This window comes from Salmo salar, chromosome 08 (assembly GCF_965601325.2).
Source record: "Salmo salar chromosome 08, fSalSal1, whole genome shotgun sequence".
In the NCBI taxonomy this organism is placed as follows: Eukaryota; Metazoa; Chordata; class Actinopteri; order Salmoniformes; family Salmonidae; genus Salmo; species Salmo salar.
The window spans coordinates 41,883,352-41,900,265 of NC_138298.1; positions in this window are offsets into that span (position 1 = coordinate 41,883,352).

Consider the following 16,914-nt stretch of genomic DNA (forward strand, 5'->3'; position numbering starts at 1 on the left):
ATGTTGAATATATCTTTTTTTACCCCTAATCAATCTACTCACAATACACCATAAGAATATTTTAAGATAATACACAACGCAGAGGACTAACGGTCAAGAGGGAATTAACGATCAATGGAAATAGTGTTTTTTCTGTAATAGGGAAGTAATGATGAATGGGTCAGAGACATGTAAGGAATTTGTCTAGGCATTGAGCCTGAAACAGGATACTTATTTGGCCATTGGCCCAGTTTTTTTGCAAGGAATTCTAATTGGTCAACCACAGGCTAGGGTTGGGTTATAAAACTACATCATGTCTATTTGTTCTGTGGAGAGAATCACTGAGGAGAGGGGAGAATGAACATCTACCTCTCAGCATAAAATCTATGATATGTCCTCTTTGAATAAACCGATTATTCTCCCTTGATCTGTTTTGGGGTCTGTGTTATTGAAGAGTAACATCAAGTGCTAACCTGATGAAAAAAAAACTGGTTTTATTTTTTTGGCAAATGTATAACACATTTCAAACTGAAATGTACATAAGTATTCAGACCCTTTACTCAGTAGCTTGTTGAAGCACATTTGGCAGCGATCACAGGATATGACGCTACAAGCTTGGCACATCTGTGTTAGGGGAGCTTGTCCCATTTTTCTCTGCAGATACTCGCGAGCTCTGTCAGGTTTTCCTCCTAACGTGACACCTGGCATTCAGGCCAAAGAGTTCAATCATGGTTTCATCAGACCCGAGAATCTTGTTTCTCATGGTCTGAGAGTACTTAAGTTGCCATTTGGCAAACTCCAAGGCTGTCATGTGCCTTTTATTGAGGTGTGGCTTCTGTCTTGCCACTCTACAATAAAGAGCTGATTGTTGGAGTGCTGCAGAAATGGTTGTCCTCCCATCTCCAAAGAGGAACTTTGTAGCTCTCTCAGAGTGACCATCAGGTTCTTGGTCACCCCCCTGACCAAGGCCCTTCTCTCCCGAGTGCTCAGTTTAGCCGGGCGGCCAGCTCTAGGATGAGTCTTGGTGGTTTAAAACTTCTTCCATTTAAGAATGATGGAGGACACTGAGGTCTTGGGACCTTCAATGGTGCTGACATTTTTCCCCAGATCTGTGCCTCAACACAATCAGATCTCTACGGACAATTGTCGCCTGATATTAAACATTTGATCTCATATCCAAAGTCCTGGAGTAAAGAGCTAGATTTTTTTAAACGTTTTCTTGCAGAGTGAAACAGAGGACAGGGATTACTTTCAGTACGTACATTGGCCAGAGTAAAACAGTATAGATCACAATCTGTGACAGAGGGATAACTTGACTTATTCTATACTGAACAAAAAAATAAACGCAAGAGTTACAGTCATATGGAAATCAGTCAATTGAAATGAATTCATTAGGCCTATGGATTTCACGTGATTTGGAATACAAATATATATATATGTTGGTCAAAGACATACAAAAGTATGGGGACACCCCTTCAAATGAGTGGATCTGGCTATTTCAGCCACACCCGTTGCTAAGAGTTGTATGAACTTGATCACACAGCCATGCAATCTCCATAGACAAACACTGGCAGTAGAATGGGCTTACTGAAGAGCTTAGTGACTTTCAACGTGGCACCGTCATAGGATGCTACCTTTTCAACAAGTCAGTTCGGCAAATTGCAGCCCTGCTAGAGCTGCCCCGTTCTACTGTAAGTGCTGTTACTGTTCAATGGAAACATCTAGGAGCAATAATGTCTCAGTCACAAAGTGGTAGGCCACACAAGCTCACAGAACGGGAAGGTGTGAATCTTTTGTACTCGGTTGCAACACTCACAACCGAGTTCCAAACTGCCTCTGGAAGCAACGTCAGCACAAGAACTGTTCGTCAGGAGCTTCATGAAATGGGTTTCCATGGCCGAGCAGCCACACACAGGCCTAAAATTACCATGCGCAGTGCCTAGTGTTGTCTCAAGAGGTGTAAAGCAATGGAAGTTCCAACAGCAATTATCCAACATCTAGTGGAAAGCCTTCACAGCAGAGTGGGGGCTATGATAGCGGCTAAGGCCGGATTAACTCCATATTAACAGAACTAGAGAAACAGGAAGGCGGGAAAGAACGCTGGTAAGACCTGACAAGACAAGACGAACTGGCAACAGACAAACAGAGAATATAGGTATAAATACACAGGGGATAATGGGAAGATGGACGACACCTGGAGGGGGGTGGAGACAAGCACAACGACAGGTGTAATATCGCAAACGGACATGGCAGTTTCACCGATACGAATTACAGCTTTAAAAGGAAATGTCACTCAAAAACAAGAATCAAAGTGTCGACAGCCACATCATCATGATGATGCAAAATATTGCATGATGCAAATGGCATCGTCATACTCTATGATGATGTGGCCGGTGACTCTTTGATTCTTGAAAGTCCAATTTATTAAAAAGTTGACATCAGACATACAAATCATTGTGGGACTGTATCAACATTGGACTAGTAAAAAAAATAACTAAGGATAGTTTTTCAGTGTAATGTGTAGCAGAGGTGAGTAAGACTCATGCTCTTGTGATGAGGTAGCCCTGCATGGTACTTCAAAATCAGTGTCACCCTCGGTCCAAGAGGGTCTTTCCTCTTGGACTTTTGGTTAAGATGTTGGTTTTCCACTCAGGATACCACGGTTCAGATCCCAACTGTGACAGAGTCATGACTCAGAAGTGGGATTGTTGACCTGTGCAGGGAAGACTAGTTTAGGGGTGAGGGTTGTAATGAGGCCTAATGGAAGTTGTACTCACACAAATGACAATAGAGCTGTACTTAGGTTCACTTTGAATGTTTATGCTGTATTGGGGCCTTATTAGGGCCCTGGAGTAAAGCGTTTGTGTCTCCAACACCTTTAATTGGTAGAATTCCTTAGAGTTTTGGACATCATTGTTCCAGAGCCTTGCATACAGGTAATAACAGGACCCTCTGGTGTCAGAAACTTAAGTCAAACTAACATCATTAAAGAGTTGTCCACTTACCCGGTAGAGACAATATAGTCCCAGTGACATCAGTCACAGAGCACAGGTCGACTTTTGCTGATGTAATATGCTCAATATGCTAAGAATCATTCTAGGTTTACCTAGGTTTACCTACAATGTACTCACATCCTACCTTACCTTTGTCTGTACACTATGCCTTGAATCTATGCTATCATGCCCAGAAACCTGCTCCCTTTACTCTCTGTTCCGAACGTTCTAGACGGCCAGTTCGTATAGCCTTTAGCCGTACCCTTATCCTACTTCTCCTCTGTTCCTCAGGTGATGTAGAGGTTAATCCAGGTCCTGCAGTGCCTAGCTCCACTCCCACTCCCCAGATGTTCTCATTTGTTGACTTCTGTAATAGTAAAAGCCTTGGTTTCCTGCATGTTAACATTAGAAGCCTACTCCCTAAGTTTGTTTTACTCACTGCTTTAGAACACTCTGCCAACCCGGATGCCTTAGCCGTGTCTGAATCCTGGCTTAGGAAAACCACCAAAAACCCTGAAATCTACATCCCTAACTATAACATTTCCCGCCAAGATAGAACTGCCAAAGGGGGCGGTGTTGCAATCTACTACAAAGATAGCCTGCAGAGTTCTGTATTACTATCCAAGTCTGTACCCAAACAATTTGAGCTTCTACTTCTAAAAATTAACCTTTCCAGAAACAAGTCTCTCACTGTTGCCGCTTGCTATAGACCACCCTCTGCCCTCAGCTGTGCCCATCGACACCATATGTGAATTGATTGCCCCCCATCTATCTTCTGAGCTAGTGCTACTAGGTGACCTAAACTACCAACACCCCGGCCATCCTACAATCTAAGCTTGATGCCCTCAATCTCACACAAATTATCAATGAACCTACCAGGTACAACCCCAAATCCGTAAACACGGGCACCCTCATAGATATCATCCTAACTAACTCGCCCTCCAAATACACCTCTGCTGTTTTCAATCAAGATCTCAGCGGTCACTGCCTCATTGCCTGCATCCGTAATGGGTCTGCGACCAAACGACCACCCCTCATCACTGTCAAACGCTCCCTATAACACTTCTGTGAGCAGGCCATTCTAATCGACCTGGCCGGGGTATCCTGGAATGACATTGACCTCATCCCGTCAGTAGATGATGCCTGGTTATTCTTTAACCTGTTGGGTCTAGGGGGCAGCATTTGCACGTCTGGATAAAAAAAATGTACCCGATTTAATCTGGTTACTAATCCTACCCAGTAACTAGAATATGCATATACTTATTATATATGGATAGAAAACACTCTAAAGTTTCCAAAACTGTTTGAATGGTGTCTGTGAGTATAACAGAACTCATTTGGCAGGCAAAACCCTGAGACATTTTCTGACAGGAAGTGGATACCTGATGTGTTGTATTGACTTTAAACCTATCCCATTGAAAAACACAGGGGTTTAGGAATATTTTGGCACTTCCTATTGCTTCCACTAGATGTCACCAGCCTTTACAAAGTGTTTTGAGTCTTCTGGAGGGAGATCTGACCGAACAAGAGCCATGGAACGGTGATGTCCCATTAGACACCTGGCGCGCTAGTTCATGTTGGGTACCCTCGTTCCAATACGTTATAAAAGAGTATGCATTCGTCCACCTTGAATATTATTCATGTTCTGGTTAAAAAAGGCCCTAATGATTTATGCTATACAACGTTTGACATGTTTGAACGAACGGAAATATATTTTTTCCCCTCGTTCATGACGAGAAGTCCGGCTGGCTTACATCATGTGCTAACGAGACGGAGATTTTTGGACATAAATGATGAGCTTTTTTGAACAAAACTACATTCGTTATGGACCTGTGATACCTGGAAGTGACATCTGATGAAGAGAATCAAAGGTAATGGATTATTTACATAGTATTTTCGATTTTAGATCTCCCCAACATGACGTCTAGTCTGTATCGCAACGCGTATTTTTCTGGGCGCAGTGCTCAGATTATTGCAAAGTGTGATTTCCCAGTAAGGTTATTTTTAAATCTGGCAAGTTGATTGCGTTCAAGAGATGTAAATCTATAATTCTTTAAATGACAATATAATATTTTACCAATGTTTTCTAATTTTAATTATTTAATTTCTGACGCTGACTTGACTGCCGGTTATTGGAGGGAAACGATTTCCTCAACATCAATGCCATAGTAAAACGCTGTTTTTGTATATAAATATGAACTTGATAGAACTAAAAATGCATGCATTGTCTAACATAATGTCCTAGGAGTGTCATCTGATGGAGATTGTAAAAGGTTAGTGCATCATTTTAGCTGGTTTTATGGTTTTGGTGACCCTGTCTTTGACTTGACAAAACATTACACACAACTCTTGTAAATGTACTGTCCTAACATACTCTAAATTTATGCTTTCGCCGTAAAACCTTTTTGAAATCGTAAAACGTGGTTAGATTAAGGAGATGTTTATCTTTCAAATGGTGTAACATAGTTGTATTTTTGAAAAATTTGAATTTTGACATTTATTTGGATTCAAATTTGCCGCTCTTGAAATGCACCTGCTGTTGATGGAGTGCACCACGGGTGGCACGCTAGCGTCCCACCTAGCCCCAAGAGGTTAAAAGTGCCTTCCTCACCATCTTAAATAAGCATGACCCATTCAAAAAAATTGGAACTAGGAATAGATATAGTCCTTGGTTCACTCCAGACCTGTCTGCCCTTGACCAGCACAAAAACAACCTGTGGCATTCTGCATTAGCATCGAATAGCCCCCGAGATATGCAACTTTTCAGGGAAGTTAGGAACAAATATACACAGGCAGTTAGGAAAGCTAAGGCTAGCTTTTTCAAACAGAAATTTGCATCCTGTAGTACAAACTGAAAAAAGTTCTGGGACACCGTAAAGTCCATGGAGAATAAGAGCACCTCCTCCCAGCTGCCCACTGCTCTGAGGCTAGGAAACACTGTTACCACCGATACATCCACTATATTTGAGAATTTCAAGAAGCATTTCTCTACGGCTGGCCCTGGTCAACTGCCCTGCACCCTCCACAGCAACCCGCCAAATCCCCCACCATTTCTCCTTCACCCAAATCCAGATAGCTGATGTTCTGAAAGAGCTGCAAAAGCTGGACCCCTACAAATCAGCCGGGCTAGACAATCTGGACCCTCTCTTTCTAAAATTATCTGCCGAAATTGTTCCAACCCCTATTACTAGCCTGTTCAACCTTTCTTTCGTAACGTCTGACATTCCCAAAGATTGGAAAGCTGTCACAATCATCCCCCTCTTCAAAGGGAGTGACACTCTAGACCCAAACTGCTACAGATCTATATCTACCCTACCCTGTCTTTCTAAGGTCTTCGAAAGCCAAGTTAACAAACAGATTACAGACCATTTCGAATCCCACCGTACCTTCTCCGCTAGTCATGGGTGCACCTCAGCCACGCTCAAGGTCCTACACGATATCATAACTGTCATCAATAAGAGACATTACTGTGCAGCCGTATTCATTGACCTGGCCAAGGTTTTTGACTGTCAATCACCACATTCTTATTGGCAGACTCGACAGCCTTGGTTTCTCAAATGATTGCCTCACCTGGTTTACCAACTACTTCTCTGATAGAGTTCAGTGTGTCAAATCGGAGGGCCTGTTGTCTGGACCTCTGGCAGTCTCTATGGGGGTGCCACAGGGTTCAATTCTCGGGCCGACTCTCTTCTCTGTATACATCAATGATGTCGCTCTTGCTGCTGGTGATTCTCTGATCCACCTCTACGCAGACGACACCATTCTGTATACTTCTGGCCGCTCTTTGGACACTGTGTTAAGGGAAATAGGCAATGGATTCCTATGGGGAGAGAAGTCAATGCAAACTGTTTGATGTAAACAACTTATTTTCACTGTTAAGGGTTAATGCCACACGGTCAAGGTTAGGCTTGCACAGATTGGGAGGACCTTAGGAACATTCCTGTGGTTGAATTGTCCTTCTAACCCTAACGGTTCCGCCACTGTCCCCCAAAAGCACCTGAATTTTAGGGCCAGGCTTCATTTTGGGCCTACTTTTTGAACGGTCGCTGCGCTCAGACCGAGTGAGCTACAGTCAAGGGGGGCATCTCTTTGAACTCGGCATGGCCTAGAGACTATGGTGATGCCATTATTAGTGTTGATTTCAGTCTGTCATTTTAAACATATTGCAAATGTACAAAAGTCAACCAGCAAGTCAGCGTCCATCAGTGAATTAGATGTCATTCTGACACCATCTGACACCAATCCCACTTTTTCCAACTCGTTTAGAAGCCAACTATCACATATTTCAGAGCAGGCCCATTATTCCCAGCGCCACCAGATCAAACAAAATAAAAACGTAAAACATGTAGTTACGTTTTAGCTGTGGGTCCAGCTCTGACTTTATGTGTAGGCCTATGTGAGGCGACCCCGAATCCCAAGTTTCGGCTTGATAGGTCATTCGGTGCCCGAGCAACGACCTTAATTGATGCTGAAAATCCACCTTTTCCGGGCATTGCTACGGGGTCCTTGAATGAGCTATCGGACAGAAACATTGGGGTCCATCTCTATGGGCCGAGGCGGTTTCAATGCACCTCTAGTCTTGTCACTCTGGGACTTTTCTAAATGTTGTCATTTTCGCGATGGTCAAAATGAATTGAGATCATTGCAAATGTACTTGGCTGTTTCTCGGCCTGAGAACCTTCCAGAGCCACATAACTCACCATGCACGACCGACTTAAGCTCTAGAACAGGTTTCTAAAGTTTCAGAGCTCTAGGTCTGATGGTTCTTTGATAGTTCAAACGCAGGTAACTATTGCAGTCTCTGTGTGTCTCTCAGCCCCACACTGTGTCACTGCCCATTGACTGTGTGTGTGTGATTTCAGAAAATCACAGAATATCACAGAAATCACATAGAGCTCCAAAACCCACCTTAACGGATTCGTCTGAACACGTCACAACTGGATCTTTAACTTTTTGAAGAAAAAAATACTTTAACCATCAGCAATTGTACATTGTACTAATTCTCATAAATTACGATAGATAAATGTCTGGTTCTTTTTTTCCTGACACCGTAGCTTCATGTACTTTGACGTGAAGCGGTCAAATGAGCGCTCTATGAACGTTTTTGACATTTAATCTCACAAAATGGGCCTTAACTTAAAAAGCATTGAGGCCTCGACGCCATCTTGTTTCTGAGCTAACAGCCCAGATGGCCAAACTCATGCTCATGCAATCTCCATAGACAAACATTGGCAGTAGAATGGGCTTACTGAAGAGCTCAGTGACTTTTAATGTGGCACCGTCACAGGATGCCACTTTTCAAACAAGTCAATTTGTCAAATTTCTGCCCTGCTAGAGCTGCCCCGGTCAATTGTAAGTGCTGTTATTGTTCAATGGAAACATCTAGGAGCAACAATGTCTCAGCCGCGAAGTGGTAGGCCACACAAGCTCACACAACAGGAAGGCAGAATCCTCTGTCCTCGATTTCAACACTCACTACCAAGTTCCAAACTGCCTCTGGAAGCAACGTCAGCACAAGAACTGTTTGTCAGGAGCTTCCTGAAACGGGTTTCCATGGCCGTGTAGCCGCACACAGGCCTACAATCACAATGTGCAATGCCAACTGTTGGCTCGAGTGGTGTAAAGCACACCACCGTTGGACTCTGAAACAGTGAAAAACGCCTTCTCTGGAGTGACAAATCTGGATTTGGCGGATGCCATGAGAACGCTACCTGCCCCAATGCATAGTGCCAACTGTAAATTTTGGTGGTGAGGAATAATGGTCTGGGGCTCTTTTTCATAGTTTGAGCTAGACCCCTTAGTTCCAGTGAAAGGAAATCTTAACACTACAGCATACAATGACTTTCTAGACTTTGTGACAACAGTTTGGGGAAAGCCCTTTCCTGTTCCAGCATGAAAATGCTTCCATGCAGAAAGTGTGGTCCATTCAGAAATAGGTATGTTGGGATCTGTGTGGAAGAACCTGTCTGGCCTGCACAGGGCCCTGACCTCGAGCCCATTGAACACCTTTTGGGATGAATTGGAACGCCGACTGCGAGCCAGGCCTAATCACCCAACATCAATGACCAACTTCACTAGTGGAAAGCCTTCCCAGAAGAGTGGGGTCTATTATAGTGGAAAAGGGCTGACCAACTCCATATTAATGCCCATGATTTTGGAATGAGATGTTCAATGAGCAGCTGTCCACATACTTTTGGCAATTTAGTGTCTAAGAAATTTCTGGAAAAACTAGGAAACAGAACTAGAGAAACAGGAAGGTGGAAAAGAATGCTGCTAAGACCTGACAAGACGAACTGGCAACAGAAAAACAGAGAATACAGGTATAAATATGCAGGGGATAACGGGAATATGGGCGACACCTGGAGGGGGGTGGAGACAAGCACAATGACAGGTGAAACAGATCAGGGTGTGACAAAATCGCATGTGTAATATCGCAAACAGACATGGCAGTTTCACCGATACGAATTCCATCTTTAAAGGGAAACGTCACTCAAAAACAAGAATCAAAGTGTCGACGGCCACAACATCAAGATGATGCGAAGTATCGTATGATGCAAAAGTCATTGTCATACTGTATGATGATGTGGCCGGTGACACAAAAGTTGACATCAGACATATAAAACATTTTGGGACTGTATCAACAGTGGACCAGTAAAAAAAATTACTTAAGATGGTTTTTGAGTGTAATTTCCCTTTAAGGGCATAATTGCTAACCTCTTGGCAACTCCACACTATTAGCCACAACCCAAGGTCAGCGATGGAGCGCCACACGGCCACCCGGGCTCTAATCGATTTGACACATTGCTGCAAAACTCGCACTGCCGTCAGCAACGCAGCCAAGGAGTACAGCCTGGAGGTATATGGTACGTAAACAACAACCCCAAAATGCTACAAATGTAGGTGTACAGTGTGTGTGTGTGTGTGTGTGTGTGTGTGTGTGTGTGTGTGTGTTTTGTCCCTCCAGTCTCCCCCATTATCTGTGGTCAGAACCAGGTCCAGGACATGTGAGTGTGGTGATGAACAACCCTGCGTCTCTAACCTGTGACATCCCTCTTCCTGCTATCACCTGGCTGAACGATGGAAACACAACAGAGCAGGAGACCACAGCAGACACTTCAACCTCAACATACTGGTTATGAACACTACTACTACTCTCACTACTACTATTCTCACTACCACTACTCTCACTACCACTACACTCACTACCACTACTCTCACTACCACTACTCTCACTACTACTACTCTCACTACTACTACTACTCTCACTACTACTACTACTCTCATTACTACTACACTCACTACCACTACTCTCACTACTACTACTCTCACTACTACTATTCTCACTACCACTACTCTCACTACCACTACCACTACAGTCACTACCACTACTCTCACTACCACTACTCTCACTACTACTACTCTCACTACGTCACTGCTGCCAGGTCAGGGGTCACACCAGAGTCTTTTGGCATGTTAGATATGTCTATATTGACCCTGGATCATATTATATATGTGTTGATCCTGGATCATGGCCCATGAAATCAGGATGTGCCAACTCAGAAAGGCCAGGTAAAAAAAAGGAAATATCAGTTCTGTACTTGTGAAAATGTCTTGTTATTTGTCAAAAACACTACAGAGAGGGTGTAGGATTGAGAGTGAGGTTAGGGGGAGGTTTAGTCTGAAAACCTACCTCTTAATGAGTATCTTTACCAATGCCACAACCCCCCCCCCCCATGTGCTAAATGACTAAAATGTAAAATGTGTTGCAGAGGTGAGTCAGACTCATGGTCTCGTAATGAGACCTGTTTAGGGGTGAGGGTTGTACTGAGGCTGAGGCCTAATGGAATCGGTGACGTCACTCTATTTGAGACCTTAAAGTAGTTGTTGCTTGCTCTGCAATGGTCGCGGCTTTTGTGGAGCGATAGGTAACGATGCTTCGAGGCTGACTTTTGTCGATGTGTGCAGAGGGTCCCTGGTTCGAGCCCAGGTAGGGGCGAGGAGAGGTACAGAAGAAACATTGTTACACTCACACATATGACAATAGAGCTTTACTTAGGTTCACGTTGAATGTTTATGCCTTATTAGGGCCCTGGAGTAAAGCATTTGTGTGTCTCCAACACCTTTAATTGGTAGAATTCCTTAGAGTTTTGGACCTCATTGTTCCAGAGCCTTGCATACAGGTGATAACAGGACCCTCTGGTGTCAGAAACTTAAAAATGCCAAACTAACATCATTAAAGAGTTACACAGTAGAGACAATATAGTCCCAGTGACATCAGCCACAGACGTTTGCTTGCTTGTGTGTGTGTGTGTGTGTGTGTGTGTGTGTGTGTGTGTGTGTGTGTGTGTGTGTGTGTGTGTGTGTGTGTGTGTGTGTGTGTGTGTGTGTGTGTGTGTGTGTGTGTGTGTGTGTGTGTGTGTGTGTGTGTGTGTGTGTGTGTGTGTGTGTGTGTGTGTGTGTTCTTGTTTGACACCTTAAATAAATAAAAATATTGGGTCAGAATACTGCAGGGTGATGACTGGTAAATATTATGTGTCCCAATGATGTAACTGTCTCCCTCAACTTGAATCATTGTTTCATACTTCAGTTCAGGTGGACATTTTTACAAGTCTATGGAATGTTCCTATGAAATGCAATTAGAACATACACCATAAAGATGTAGCGTCTTATCAACTGCTTGACTGTTATTTTCTTATGCACTGACCAAATGACACATGTCATGATGTGTCCTGTAGTTTCGCAACGCCATCCTTCCAAATCTCCTTTTGTTGTCTTGAATATTGGAACTCTAAAGAACTTCAGTTTCACATTTTGCATTTCAATGGCAGGGCTGGCTTCTAACGCTCACCGTTAGTTTTGTATCTTATGACAGCTTGCTTGTTGCTGAACATATTTCAGAAACACACCCTCTGTTTGAAGCTCCATCTATGCAAAATAGTTGATTGGTTTGATAAGTGACAACCTGTCACCAGTCCACAGAACCTTTATAGAACCTTAGGAAAGAGTTCTTTATGGCACCATGAAGGTTTCAATTAGAACCTTACGATCATGGTTCTTTACACGTTTAACTGTCTCTTCTTGAAATTGAATTTCCAATAGTTTATTTTTTTCAACTTGATGTTTATTTTGGAAATAACCAAACTCTACCGGACAGTTGAGAAGTCAAGGGGGTCATACCAACGATGCCGTTATGGAATGGCAATTTGCATAGCATTTATCCAAATCTCAACAATATTACAAAATCACTTTAGGTCTGCTTCTAATGGCTTTTTTTCTGAATGTAGTTAAGTATTGTTCAAAATGAATTTGGACTGATGTCAAATGTGTATAAATTATGTTAATTGCACATGTGTGTATGAAATGAATACATTTTCAGATGGTGTTGGTTTTCTTACATTTCAATTAATCCAGGTCCTTCCACCATGTTTCCAACATGTTCAGACTACATTTTGAGATAATATATGACGAAGTGCAGTTTATATTATGTTTTGGGATGCTGGAAAACAGTGTTGGGGCACTGTGTTGTAAACAATTCAATCATATTGTTAGGCGGAGCAGCACAGGGGAACCCAAGATGAGACTTAGACAAGGAAACTGGGATGAATGAACCAAGGTATTTATTACAACAGGGAGAGATGGAGTGCAGATCTGGGGAAGCTCGGATGAGTTGTAGGAAACCAGATGTGTAGGCTGAGGTTGGAGTAAGCTTGGTTGGGACAGGGTAAACAGGTCCAGAGGGGAATCCAAGGGAGTGGTGGTGTGTTGAATCCAGAACAGGGTAGCAGGGTGGTGAGATGTGGAACAGGAGACAGGAACCAGAGTCAGAGCGGCAAAACTGCAGTGAGAGGATAAACAGCGTCAGGCAGGGAAACGGGCACAGCAGGATACAGGATCTTAAATAACAACAAATAGCTAGAAGCATGACTGACTGAACAGAGATTACAATCTGTCAGATTGGAAGTGGCAGGACTGAGTATTTGTAGAGGTCTTGATTATGGAATGGGTTGCAGCTGGTGGGGATCTGCTCTGACTCCAGCACACCTGTCTCCAACCACACACACACACACACACACACAGAGGGAGAAGGAGGGGGAGAGTGAGAGTGTACTGGGGGAATGGCTGCAGGTCAAGGAGACACCGGATGTCCACTAGGGGGTGTGGCAGGAGCAGGCATACGACCCGGCTAGTCAGGGTGTGAGGTATGAAAATCCTGTACGAGGGTTCAGAATGTGATGGGGCACCCAGCAACGCTTCTCAGGCCTGTATCCCTCCCAGTCCACCAGATACTGCCAACTGGGACCCTGACGGCACACATCAAAAAGCCGCCGGACGGTATAGGCAGGATGGTCATCGATGAGCCGAGGGGGTGGAAAAGCAGCTGCAGGGGGGGACAGAGGTCTGGAGCAGACTGGTTTAATCAAAGACACATGGAAGGTGGGGTGGATTTTGAGAGAGTCTGGAAGTTTCAGATGCACAGCAGATGGGTTAATGACACTATCAATCTCAAATGGACCAATGAATTGGGGGGCTAGTTTTTTGGAAGCCACTTTCAAGGGCAAGTCCTTAGACGAGAACCATACCTTTTGGCCTGGAGTGTAGACTGGAGTTGAAGCACAGCAATGGTTAGCTTGGGATTGGGTCCTGGTGGAGGCACGGTGAAGAGCAGCCCGGGCCCTCCTCCAGGTGCGATGACAACTTTGCCTGTGGTCCTGGACTGAGGGCACTGCTACCTCGATCTCTTGGGCAGGGAACAAAGGGGGTTGGTAACCCAAAGCACACTCAAAGGGTGACATACCGGACGAGGTGTTGATGAGCATGTTGTGGGCATATTCCACCCAGGGTAGCTGAGCACTCCAGGAGGTAGGGTATCCCGTCAGTTGTGAACTGACGGAATAGGGTGTCAGGATTGGTATTCTTAGATCCGGGGCGATGAGTGTGATGTTGAATCTTCCGAAAAACAATTCCCAGCTGGCCTGCCAAGGGTTCAGACGTTTGGCGGTCTGGATGTAGGATAGGATTTTGTGATCCGTCTACACAATGAAGGGAGAACCGAACCCTCTAACCAGTGACGCCACTCCTCAAGAACCAGCTTCACGGCCAGAAGTTCCCAGGTTACCAATGTCAAAATGTCTCTCTGCAGGTGAGAGCTTGCAGGAAAAGAAGGCACATGATGGAGCTTCTGAGCAGAGGGTGAACGTTGAGACAGAAAAGCACCTACCCCGGTGTCGGCAGCGTCCATTTCGAGGATGAACTTGAGTTCTGGTTCTGGCTGGGTAAAGATTGGAGAGGAAGTGAAGCGGTGCTTGACTTTCCAGAACACTGCCTCATGGGACCAGTGGAAAGGAGTGGAGGTGGTGGTGAGAGTGGTGAGAGGAGCTGCCAAATGACAGTAGTCACGGATGAAACGTCTGTAAAAATGGGCAAACCCCAGGAAACACTGTAGCTGCTTCAGATTAGCAGGCACAGGCCACTGTGACTGCCCTAACATACATACAGTGCATTTGGAAAGTATTCATACCACTTTACTTTTTCCACATTTTGGGGCTAGGGGGCAGTATTGCGAATTTTGAAAAAAATCTGTGCCGCTTTTTAACTGCCTCCGACACCAACTCAGAAGCTAGGTTATGCATATTATTAACCTGTTAGGGCTAGGGGGCAGTATTTACACGGCCGGATAAAAAAAAGTACCCGATTTAATCTGGTTACTACTCCTGCCCAGTAACTAGAATATGCATATAATTATTGGCTTTGGATAGAAAACACCCTAAAGTTTCTAAAACTGTTTGAATGGTGTCTGTGAGTATAACAGAACTCATATGGCAGGCAAAAACCTGAGAAGATTCCATGCAGGAAGTGGCCTGTCTTACAAGTTGTTGTTCTTCTTGCCTCTGTTTATTGAAGACTGAGGATCTTTGCTGTAACGTGACACTTCCTACGGCTCCCGTAGGCTCTCAGAGCCCGGGAAAAAGCTGAACGATGTCGAGGCAGCCCCAGGCTGAAACACATTATCGCCTTTGACAAGTGGCCAATCAGAGGACAATGGGCTTAGGCGCGTGCCCGAGTCGACCCCATGCTTTATTTTCTTTCGTCTGTTTACCTATTTGCAGATTCCCGGTCAGAATATTATCGCTTTTTTACGAGAAAAATGGCATAAAAATTGATTTTAAACAGCGGTTGACATGCTTCGAAGTACGGTAATGAAATATTTAGAAATCTTTTGTCACGAAATGCGCCATGCTCGTAACCCTTATTTAGCATTCGGATAGTGTCTTGAACGCACGAACAAAACGCCGCTGTTTGAACATAACTATGGATTATTTGGGACCAAACCAACATTTGTTATTGAAGTAGAAGTCCTGGGAGTGCAGTCTGACGAAGAACACCTAAGGTAATCAAACTTTTCTAATAGTAAATCGGAGTTTGGTGAAGGCTAAACTTGCTGGGTGTCTAAATAGCTAGCCCTGTGATGCCGGGCTATCTACTTAGAATATTGCAAAATGTGCTTTCACCAAAAAGCTATTTTAAAATCGGACATATCGAGTGCATAGAGGAGTTCTGTATCTATAATTCTTAAAATAATTGTTATGCTTTTTGTGAACGTTTATCGTGAGTAATTTAGTAAATTGTTAGTAAATTCGCCGGAAGTTTGCGGGGGGTATGCTAGTTCTGAACGTCACATGCTAATGTAAAAAGCTGTTTTTTTATATAAATATGAACTTGATTGAACAAAACATGCATGTATTGTATAACATAATGTCCTAGGTGTGTCATCTGATGAAGATCATCAAAGGTTAGTGCTGCATTTAGCTGTCTTCTGGGTTTTTGTGACATTATATGCTAGCTTGAAAAATGGGTGTCTGATTATTTCTGGCTGGGTACTCTGCTGACATAATCTAATGTTTTGCTCTCGTTGTAAAGCCTTTTTGAAATCGGACAGTGTGGTTAGATTAACGAGAGTCTTGTCTTTAAATAGCTGTAAAATAGTCATATGTTTAAGAAATTGAAGTAATAGCATTTCTAAGGTATTTGAATAACGCGCCACAGGATTCCACTGGCTGTTATGTAGGTGGGACGATTTGGTGCCACCTACCCTAGAGAGGTTAACAGATTTGGATAGAAAACACTCTGAATTTTCTAAAACTGTTTGAATGGTGTCTGTAAGTATAACAAAACTCTTATGGCAGGCAAAAACCTGAGAGAAATACAAGCAGGAAATGAAAATGAAAATGTTGTGGCTGTACTATTTTCGAGTGCTAAAAGAACACACAGTGACAAAGGATTCATTTTGCACTTCATACGACTTCCACTAGATGTCAACGATCTTTATAAAGTTGTTTGAAGCATCTATGATGAACAGAGACCGGATGACAAGGAAGGGAAGTTGACGTCCCTGGGATGTCGTCACTTCATTATTGCGCGCACATGCGCATTCATGTGAGATGAGACTTTGTATTTCAAACGTTTATCAAGACACAGGAGAGGTCCTGTTGAAATATTTATCCGTTTCACGTTCTCAAGGCCCTAAAGATTGATGCTAAACAACGTTTGACATGTTTGAACAAACGTAAATAGATTTTTTTAAACTTTTCGTCGTGACTTCCTCCCCCCCGCCCTACATTTTGAGTAGCCTACTGAACGTGCTAACAACGTGGAACAACTTGGAGTTCTTTGGACATAAATTATGAACTTTGTCGAAAGAAACAACATTTGTTGTGGACCTGGGTATCCTGGAAGTGCCTTCTGATGAAGATAATCAAAGGTAAGGTAATGTTTACAATAGTATTATTGATATTAGATGGTTCCAAGATGGTGCTAACCTGTATAGCCTAGCCTATTGTTCTTAGCATAGCACCCCGTTTATTGCAAAGTGTGATTTCCCAGTAAAGTTATTTTGAAATCTGGCAATGCGGTAGCATTTACGAGATGTTAATCTATAATTCAT